The sequence below is a fragment of the Artemia franciscana genome, chromosome 11, assembly GCF_032884065.1.
Source record: "Artemia franciscana chromosome 11, ASM3288406v1, whole genome shotgun sequence".
NCBI classification, from domain to species: domain Eukaryota; kingdom Metazoa; phylum Arthropoda; class Branchiopoda; order Anostraca; family Artemiidae; genus Artemia; species Artemia franciscana.
This window is the reverse complement of record NC_088873.1, coordinates 10,407,472-10,417,649: the sequence shown is the minus strand read 5'-3', so window position 1 is coordinate 10,417,649 and position 10,178 is coordinate 10,407,472.

Genomic DNA, 10,178 nt, shown 5'->3' with positions numbered 1-10,178 from the left:
CTAAAACTAATCGCGCAAATATCCAAATATTAATATTAAATTAAAGAAAGAAGTAGTCATGTAACATAATTTCTAATCCTTGCTGCAAGAAATAATTGCAAAAATGATACACTGTACGAATCACAGTAATAAAATAGGGAACTAGTATACATCTATTCTGCAGACAGACAGACAGAAAGGATAGCCCCTGCCCTTATGCGGTTAGATTGGCTCTTTCCGTCGTAAAAATAGATTTCTTTTGCGTTTGGTCCCTTCCCCCAACCTAAGGGTCAGACCTGTGTGTATTAACTATATATGTTTGGGAAATAATCTTTTTTGTCCTGTAAGCTGTGCAAGTGTTTCTTATTTTTTACATGTAAAAGTATGGCTAAAACAGGCTAGTAGAAAATCTTTCTTAAAAAAAGATTCATCAATTGTTCGGATAAATATGTTATCATTTATCCCCTCTATTAACTGGTTTTTATGGCACTTAGTATTTACCAAGTGACATATAGCGATCGCGAATTCTGTCGGTCTGTCCAGGTTTGGTAGTTTGGGCATTTCCAGATAAGCTAGGACGATGAAATTTGGCGGGGTATCAGGAACCAGACCAGATCAAATTAGACATAATCGTTTCGCCAATTCGACCATCTGGGTGTGTGTGTGTGTGGGGGGGGGACGATTTATTCGGAAAAATTAGAATTATTTGAGGTATTTTTAACTTACGAGCGGGTGATCGGATCTTAATAAAATTTGATATTTAGAAGGATATCGTGTCTCAGAGCTCTTATTTTAAATCCTGACCGGATCCAGTGACACTGGGGGGAGTTGGAGGGAGAAACCTGAAATCTTGGAAAACGCTTAGAGTGGAGAGATCGGGATGAAACTTGGTGGGAAAAATAAGCACAAGTCCTGGATATGTTGCAATAACCGGAACGGATCCACTCTCTTTGGGGGAGCTGGAGGGGGTTAATTATAAAAAATTAGAAAAATGAGGTATTATTAACTTACGAAGGAGTCACCGTATCTTAATGAAATTTCATATTTAGAAGCAACTCGTAACTAAAATCTCTTATTCTAAATCCCGACCGAAGCCAGTGTCATTGGGGGGAGTTGGGGGGGACCGGAAATCTTGGAAAACGCTTAGAGTGGAGAGCTCAGGATGAAACTTGATAGGAAGAATAAGCACTAGTTCTAGATACGTGATTGACATAACTGGATCAGATCCCCTCTCTTTGGGGTAATTGGGGGGGACCTAATTCGGAAATATTAGAAAAAATGAGGTATGTTTAACTTACGAACAGGTGATTGGATCCTAAGGAAATTTGATATCTAGAAAGACGTTATATCTCAGAGCTCTTATTTTAACTCCTCACAGGATCCGATGACATTAGGGAGGAGAAAACAGGAAATCTTGGAAAATGCTTTGAGTGGAGAGATCGGGATGAAACCTGGTGGGTAGAATAAGCAAATGTCTTAGATACGTGATTGACGTAATCAGACTGGATCCGCTCTCTTTGGGGGAGTTAGGGGGTCCCGTGCTTTGATGAGTTCGGTGCTTGGATGTGCTAGGACGATGAAAATTGGTAGGCGTGTCAGGAACCTCCACGAATTGACTTGATAAAGTCGTTTCCCCGATTTGACCATCTGGGGGCTAAAGGGAGAGGAAAAATGAGGTATTTATAACTTACAAGTAGGTGATCGGATCTTAATGAATTTTGATATTTAGAAGGACCTCGTGTGTCAGAGCTCTTATTTTAAATCCTAAACGGCATTAAGCCAATGATTTTCCTTTTAAATCAATCTATTGATTCTGAGAATTTTGCTCGAGCTCATGCCATATGAGCTCTTGGCTCTTCCGACCTCGTCAGAAGTGCCATATAAGCTCTTAGCTCTTGTTTCGAATGTATGTTCAATATTTATCTTCTTTGTTTTGGACTATTGGCAACTTTATTCAAGTTGAAATAATACCATTAGGTTAGGTCCTAGTTCAAAAATACATGGAATATAACAGGTAATAAATTTGGTAAAAATAAGGATTTCTCAGTTTGATCGTTGATTCATTCCTGTCAAGGACTAAAGTGTAATTGTATTAAGCAGTAACACAACTGCTTTGCAGTCAACACCATAGAGTAGGTTTGCCCTCACTATCGACTTTTGTATGCTTATCTTTGCTTGCAAGCTAATTTCTCGACGGATCCAGAGATGTTTGCGAAGCTGAGTGAAAACTGCTAGAGCTCTAGATATTCTTCTGTAAACATCTTGATCACATCCTCCCTTTGAATCCACCTCGGATTCCAGGTAAACGAAACTCAACCTTTTCAAGAGGGAGACCATTAAAAGTTGGCTGGTAGTTTGTAGTGATATTCAAATCAAGAACTTTTATTTTCTTATCGGTTATTCGAAGGCTGAGAAATGTGCCACTTCAAGCAATTTCTGGGCTGAGTTTGGGTCTGACGCAGCGCAAGTAAAGAGTATCGTAGGTAGCGCAAGTAAAGAATTAGGCTTCAGTGTATTACTTGATTTTTTTTTCAGGCTACTTCGTATTTGAGTTGTAGAAACTTTGGAGGGACCTATTAGATTGGAAAATGAAAGTTATTAGATTGGAAAACCGTAATTTATACATGGGTCTGGGAAATGAGGTAATCTGCGATCTTTTGTCTCGAAGCGGGCTAGATGTTAATGTGAAACGCTCGAGGATGTTGAACTAAATCAAATCGCACTATGTGCATGCGGGTTGTCAAAAGGGTGTATCAGCAATATCTTAGGAACGACATAGGGTATTAATTTAAAACTTTCATGGGATGTTGAACTAACCAAAACACACTATGTACATGCTACTGCCGTTGCTAGACTACTAGGACTCCTCTTTCTGCTACTAATACTACTACTGTGACAGTGAACACGACCGCAGCTACTTGCGACTGACTGCTACTACTACAACTATCGAGCAAAATCAAGAGTTTAAATGTGTCCAGATTATCTAAATGGGAATATCTCAGGAACCGAATAGGGTAATAAGCTAGAACCTTTAAAAGAGGTTGGGGGGGGTGTGAAATTAAATAAAAAAGCATTATTTGTGTCCACACTCTTGTTAAAAAGACGTCTGTTCAATATCCTAGGAACGGCTAAGGATATTACGTTGAAACTTTTAGGGCGCGTTGTTGGGGACGGTGAACTAAGTGAAAAGAGGCTATTTGCATCCAAGGTTGTCAGAAGGGTGTCTCCACGATCATAGGAAATGCTAAGTTTACTAGGTTGAAACTTTCAGGGCCTGTTGAAGAGGAATGATGAACTACGTCAAAAGAAACCATGTTCATCCAGCTTGTCGAGGTATCAAGGACCACAATTTCTATGTAGCTTATTGTTTGATACAGAAGCATTTAAAAAAGAAAAATACTTATAGCTGCTCTTCGACAATTCCTCTAGAAAACATCTACTATATCTTCCTCAACCTATCAATGCATCCACGTTTTAGGGTCACGCTTAAATATTGTTTTTACAATGGTTTTTAGTGCGAAGGAATATCTTCCTAACTTTTCAACTGCAAAAAAGTCCCCTACATTTTGGACGTTCTGTTTTTAATGTATTCACTGGATTCATCTTCCTGACTAATATTGCAAACTAGGCAAGAGATGGTATTCACTTGGTCGATTTTCTCATTACTAAGCATCACTTATTCATTCTGATTTATTAAAAACTTACGTTACTGAGTTTTCTTAACACAGAATGTCAACTTTTTTACTGAGCGTCAATTAATTTGAAGTGCTTATCTGGTATACCATGTAAGAGTAGGACTTTAACTAGACCTGTTTTATTAGCTGAACCAAATGCCTGTTCACAATCTATCAAACAGTGGTGACGAACTGTAAGGAGCGACCTGGCTCAATAGTAATCGAAACTAAAAAACGGAATTTTGATGCCAACAGATACATCAAAAGAATCAGATTTTATGCTGATTTCAAATATATAAGTTTAATCAAGTTTAGTTTTACCCATCAAAAATTACGAGCATGAGAAAAGTTGCATTATTTTCGAAAAAAAGAAGCAAACGCTCGCTAAAAGTCATAGAATCTTAATGAAAATCACACCATCAGATTCAGCATATCAGAGAACCCTACTATAGAAGTATCAAGCTCCTCTATGAAAAATGTGGAATTTTGTATTTTTGCCAGAAGAAAGATTACGGATGCGTGTTCGTTTTTTCCAGGGGTGATTATATCGACCCAGTGGTCCTAGAATATTGTGAGAGGGCTCATTCGAACTGAAATTAAAAGTTCTAGTACCCTTTTTAAGTGACAAAAAAATTGTAGGGCAACTAGGCCCCCTCTCATGCTCCTTTTTATCTAGTCACCGGATGAAAATTTTCAGATAGCCATTTTGTTCAGCATCAAAATATCTAATAATTGCGTCTTTGAGGATGACTGAATTCCCAACGGTCCCAGGAGGAAGGACTGCAAGTCATGAACTTTGCCCATTGTTTACATATAGTATTGATTATTGGGAAGTATATAGATGTTTTCAGTTTTTTTGTGGGGGGGGGGGGGGTTGGGGGAGTAGGTTACGTCGGAGGATCTTTCCATGAGGGAAGAGAATTTTCCATGAAAAGGGCTTCGTATTTCCCAGCGTTAATTAAAAAATGATCAGAAATTAAATAAAACACCTAGTTTTATGTACTGAAAATAAGGATCAACATTAAAACGAACAGAAATTATTACGGATATGATGAGTTTTCCCCTTCGTTAATACCTCGCTCTTTACGCTAAAGTTTTTTTTTTACTTTCAAAGAGCTATTTTTCTAATTAAATGGCCTTTGTGATTCAGGGTTTACTTTTAAAACGTCGGAACGAAATTCGAACTTTAGCGTAAAGAGCGAGGGGGTGAACCCCTCATACACGTAATAATTTCTTTTTGTTTTGATGTTGCTCCTTACTTTCAGTTGAAAAACTTGTTAAAAAAAATAAATAAAACTCAGGACTAAAGTGCTCTGATGATTCAAACACTTAAATTTTACAAGTGTGAAAGATTTGTTAATGAATTCTCTTCCCAAAACCGCGGGTTCTTCGCTTAATACCTTCTGTTCCACGTCTTAATGCGATAACCTCAATTATACACAGTAATTTACTACTTTTATAGATGAAGCTAATTCCTTTATAATTACTACACTCACACTTATCACCTTTCTTACAAAGGCGTTTTATTAAAATCACTACGTTTAAAAAAAGCATTTATCAAAAACCTCTACTGTCGTAAACCACCCTGTTTCTAAAACCCATTTACAAATATTTTATCATATAATTATTTACTCCAAAACTCAAATATTGGTTCCACAAGCCTTACAATGTGTCAATTCTTTTAGAACCACATCTAACTCCTCCATAGAAAATAAATCTCTCTTCACTCCTACATTATAGAAAGAAAAACTTCTGTACCATTTCCTTCAACTAGATCACAATTTAACTCATACTTTACACAGACATTGGGACAATGTCTTTCTTTAATAGCGTGCACCTACGTTTTTGTTATTCTTGGCAATTTGTCTCACGACCTTCAATTCAAATTCCTTAATTCGTACTTCGTGTCTTGTCTAATTCCCTATTATCGTGAGGTTTCCCACTCGGAAATTTCTTATGCTCTAACAAGCTTAATGTATTTTTGCTAATTTCCATAACTACTTTTTTAGCTTTCAACATTGAGACATCTGCTACTTCGCGAAGTATTTTCCAAAAAAAAATCCTAACAACAGTTCTACTTTACCATATTCTTAACTCCCTAGCTTCATTTCTTGGAACCTTCCTCTCAAATTCTCATTTTGGAGTGTATTAACGCCATAAAGTAAGTTGTTACTCTTCCTAAATTTCACCTCTAAACTATTTCTAGATGTTACTAGATAGAGATGGGGACCAATCGAGTACCAAGTTAGCTTAAGGGGCATTACTGACCACGTTGCGTATCAGTTTCAATTAGACTAATGTGCCCCCTAATAACTGAAGTCTTGTCATTGCTATTTTCCTCCTCTAAAGCAAATTGAACCAAGCTGGGATACCATCTATGCGCGATGGCATTTATTGCCTGAAGGGTATTTGCCCCCCACCCTCCGCTCAGAATAAAAATAAGGTTTTGTTGTATTTTCATTGAAAAATACCTTGTTTCTGGCATTTTCATTAGAATTATAAAAAGGAAAATTTCCTAATAAAATTTCCTAATAAAAATACTACAATTCTATCAGGGATTGTGTTTATCTGTTGTTGCTAATGTATGTGAATGCATCCAAGTGACTATGCTTTGTCAGTTTGCTCCACTGGAGCACGAACCACTGTGACTAATATCTTCCACCTCTTAACCAAAAAGCGTGCCACTAGAATTTTATTATAAATATCATCCCAATCTAACAAAGGCTTAGAAGCTTCCCTCAATATAATTCATATCGACCATTCAAAGACTCAACAAACACACACACAAAACAATAATTAAAAGACCCAAACATTAAGAGATTTTAAGAGACCCTCCCCCTTCCAATAGAAAAAATAAAAATAGGACAATACAATACATTAAAAATTCCAAATATACATTTGAAACCAAGCCACAAGAAAAGTTAAACAATCTCCACACCCCTCACAACAAACATTTCTAACCCAGGCTAGGGTCACCTGTCCCCATCTTCCATCAAAAAAAAAAAAATATAAACATAAACAACAAGACATTAGAAAAAATTATTTTGAAAATTCCAAACGAGTGACATTTTCGAGCTGACTTAGGTAGGTTATTCCCAACGATATAACAAGCAATTAATGGATTAAAGTCAGACCTGAGCGATGGAGTAAATAAAATGTTAATATTCCCTGATTTGCGAAGGTGATGCGTAGACCTGTCAGTAATGAAAGAAGGAGTAGTTTGAAGGACTGTGGGGACATCCCCATGAAGTTGATGAAAAGTGAATGACGCGCACGAAAAAATGTAGAGATACTGCAAATCAAGTAACGGGCTAGTTGGATTAGTTGTAGAAAAAAATGTTTCCTGTATAAGCCTTCTTGCCTAATCATATAATTTAGATAGCGGTTTCACAAAAGAAGAAAAAGTTGACATCCATACACTAGGGCAATAAGTGGCTTTTTAGTGTTTTAGTTTCCTCAGAATCCCAAGACTCCTTGAGATCTTCATATTAATTAGTCCAATATGATGCTTCAATGAAAGGTTTCCATCGAGAAGAGTACCGAGAAATCGGAAATACCGATCCTTAGGTCTAGTGAGAGAGCCCCTTGAAAGCTGTATATCAGTTAACTCAGGGCACGCCAGAGAAATACGGGAAAAAATTAAAAACTTGACTTGGCAGCACTTTGGGCGAGACAATTATCATCGAACCAAAGAACGACTCTCAAAAAGCTCCACTAATTTGGGAAGCATCTCAGACTCAGTTCCTACTGAGCTGCTGACGAAGCTTGCCTTGCATTGACTACTGAAACCCCGTCATGTAATCCCCACAAACTAGCTGAATCGCAGGGTTTGTCATGGCATTTGCGTCTGTTGACATAGATTCCAGTAAGGTCAAATCCATGTCTCTTGCTATTTTACCCTCAACTTAGAGAAGATTGTCAGGGGTAATATATAATTCTTGAAACGCGAATTGAAGTATGTGGCAATCGTGACGAGTGTGACCTGAACAAGGCCTATAAGCCTAGAAGGTATTTTATCTAGCCAAGCCTTTTTCAGGTCCTTAGCAACATGAGTCCCCACTAAACATAGTATGCGAACAGGCTATGCCAACTTCTGGATACAGCTGTGCATGCTGTTTATCAGCATAGATGGGTCAATGGATTGAATACATTATTCTGCTTCTCGACCATTTACGAACAATTTTCTCCGTTTTGATCTTTTCTGCTAGATGATCACCGGCTGATACCAAAAAAGCCGAAATAATGTCGTTTTTGGTATCGAAATTTATGTTTCAATATTGATATTTGGTGCGATGTGTCGATATCGATATTCAATATCGCCCAACACTACCTATAATATAATAACAAAGCAAGGCGAGTTTAAAGATTCCACAGAAATAGTGAACTACCCAATGCTCAAAATTCAGCGCAATGCTGTCATTTACTAGGCTGACTCTCGACCCTAGGCTTTGCTAGGGGGACTCTCCTCAGGGTCCCCCTGCGTTGCTGTTTGCAGTCACAATTCAGGTTTTGCGAATTTTTTTAAGTTATACTAGAAGTCAAGGGGCAGGAATTTCCATCTGGCTATTGAGCCATTAGAAAAAAAAATCTTTTTATCCAGGTTCCAATGCCTCATCTATATATATAAAAATAAGTTGTCTGTGTGTCGAGTGACGTCATGTTTGTGTATTGACTGACGTCATGTTTGTCAACTGACGAAATTACAGACCGGGACATCGGGACACAAATGACGACCGGGACATAGGGAATATAAATGACGACCGGGATACTCAAAGAGAAAGCGACCGGGACACAAGGAATGTTCTATTAGCAATCACCATCAACAAAGCACCGGGACACAAACGACGACCGGGACACAGGGAATATAAATGACGACCAGGACACTCAAAGAGAAATTACAGACCGAGACACCGGAACACAAATGACGACCGGGACAAAAATGACGACCGGGACACAGGGAATATAAATGACGACCGCGACACTCAAAGAGAAATTACAGACCGGGACACAGGGAAATAACAACAACGGGGACGCCGGGGGGCACAGGGGGATATATAAATGACGACGGGGACACAGGGAATGTTCGATTAGCAATCACCATCAACGAAGCTCAAGGGCAATCATTAGAATAACGAGCTATAGATCTGAACACAGATTGTTTTTCCCATGGACAATTATATGTTGCATGTTCAAGAGTCGGTAAACCTGACAATCTATTTATATGCACAAACAATGGGACAGCCAAGAATGTTGTATATTCGCAAGTTTTACGTAGTTAAAAATATATATATATCTATCTATATTCACAGGTGGGACACAGGGACACAACTACAATGGCAAGTAACGACTTACGCGCGCGGGGGGGCGCAAAGCGCCCCCACCAACTAGGTGTTGGGGTGGCGCGAAGCGCCACCCCAACAGCTAGTATTCTAGAAACTATTGTACGTTGACGGAATTCAAAGTCACTATTTGGGATGTACGCAGTCGGAGAAATACACAGCTGAGGAACATGTTAAGTGCCAAGGACAGTGAAATTGAAATCTGATATGTGGAAACTTACAAAACTATATATCTTGAAAAAATAATAAAAACTGTGAATTGAATTTGCAATAAAAGACATCCTTAAGCAGCTTTTGGAAGCAGGGAGTGCAAAATATAATAAGCTAAATAAGTAAAACATTAACCTTAAAACAAATAGAACCAAACAACCTAAGGTTTACCTTTCCTTTGGAGGTATAATTTTCTTTGGAAATCAACCGACTGATAATATTTGAATTTCTACGGTGAACAGCGTTATCAAATTTAACAAATTAGGTCTGTTGATTCATTTTCAGTGGCAACACCGACGAAAATATGATACTGTATTCTCTTGAAAATTTCCTATTGTTCAGAAGACTAAAACAAAAATCTCGGTTTTCGGTTATAAAAAGACATAAGATGGGTCCAAGTAGCAAAATATGTTGTTATTTTGATGTCCTTGGTGCTCAAGAATATGAAGACTTTTTTTTCGTTTCCAATTTTGGTTGTTAATATATATCGATTTGTTGCTCAGGCAGACCATTCCCTCCCCCTCTTCTCCTGTGTTTGGCCAGTCGGTAAGAACAATTCGCTTAATAAAATGTCTGGCACAAAAAAAGCTATTTATTAACTTTAAGAGTTCACAACTGTTAGTATAATAATTTTGTCGTGTTTTTAACCGGTTTTGTTACGGCAAAAAAAAAAACAGATAATTCTTCCTCATTTTTTAAGTTTGTTTTTGGAACGGCTGGTATATTTCCCCGAATTTGGATGTAACCCTTGCTTACTTACTTGCTTTTGCTTACTTCCCTCTTGTTGGTGCTATTTAGCATCACGCTGTAATGCTACCCATCTCTAACGAGAAATGCTCCAAATTCTTAAGGTCGCTCTTTAAATTGTTAGAAGAGATATTCCATTTTTTCCCGACAAGTCAAGGACAATTTTCCGTAAGAAGTTAATTTGTAATTGGCCTAGTTGGAACATTGTACATAAGGCATACTGGAAAAG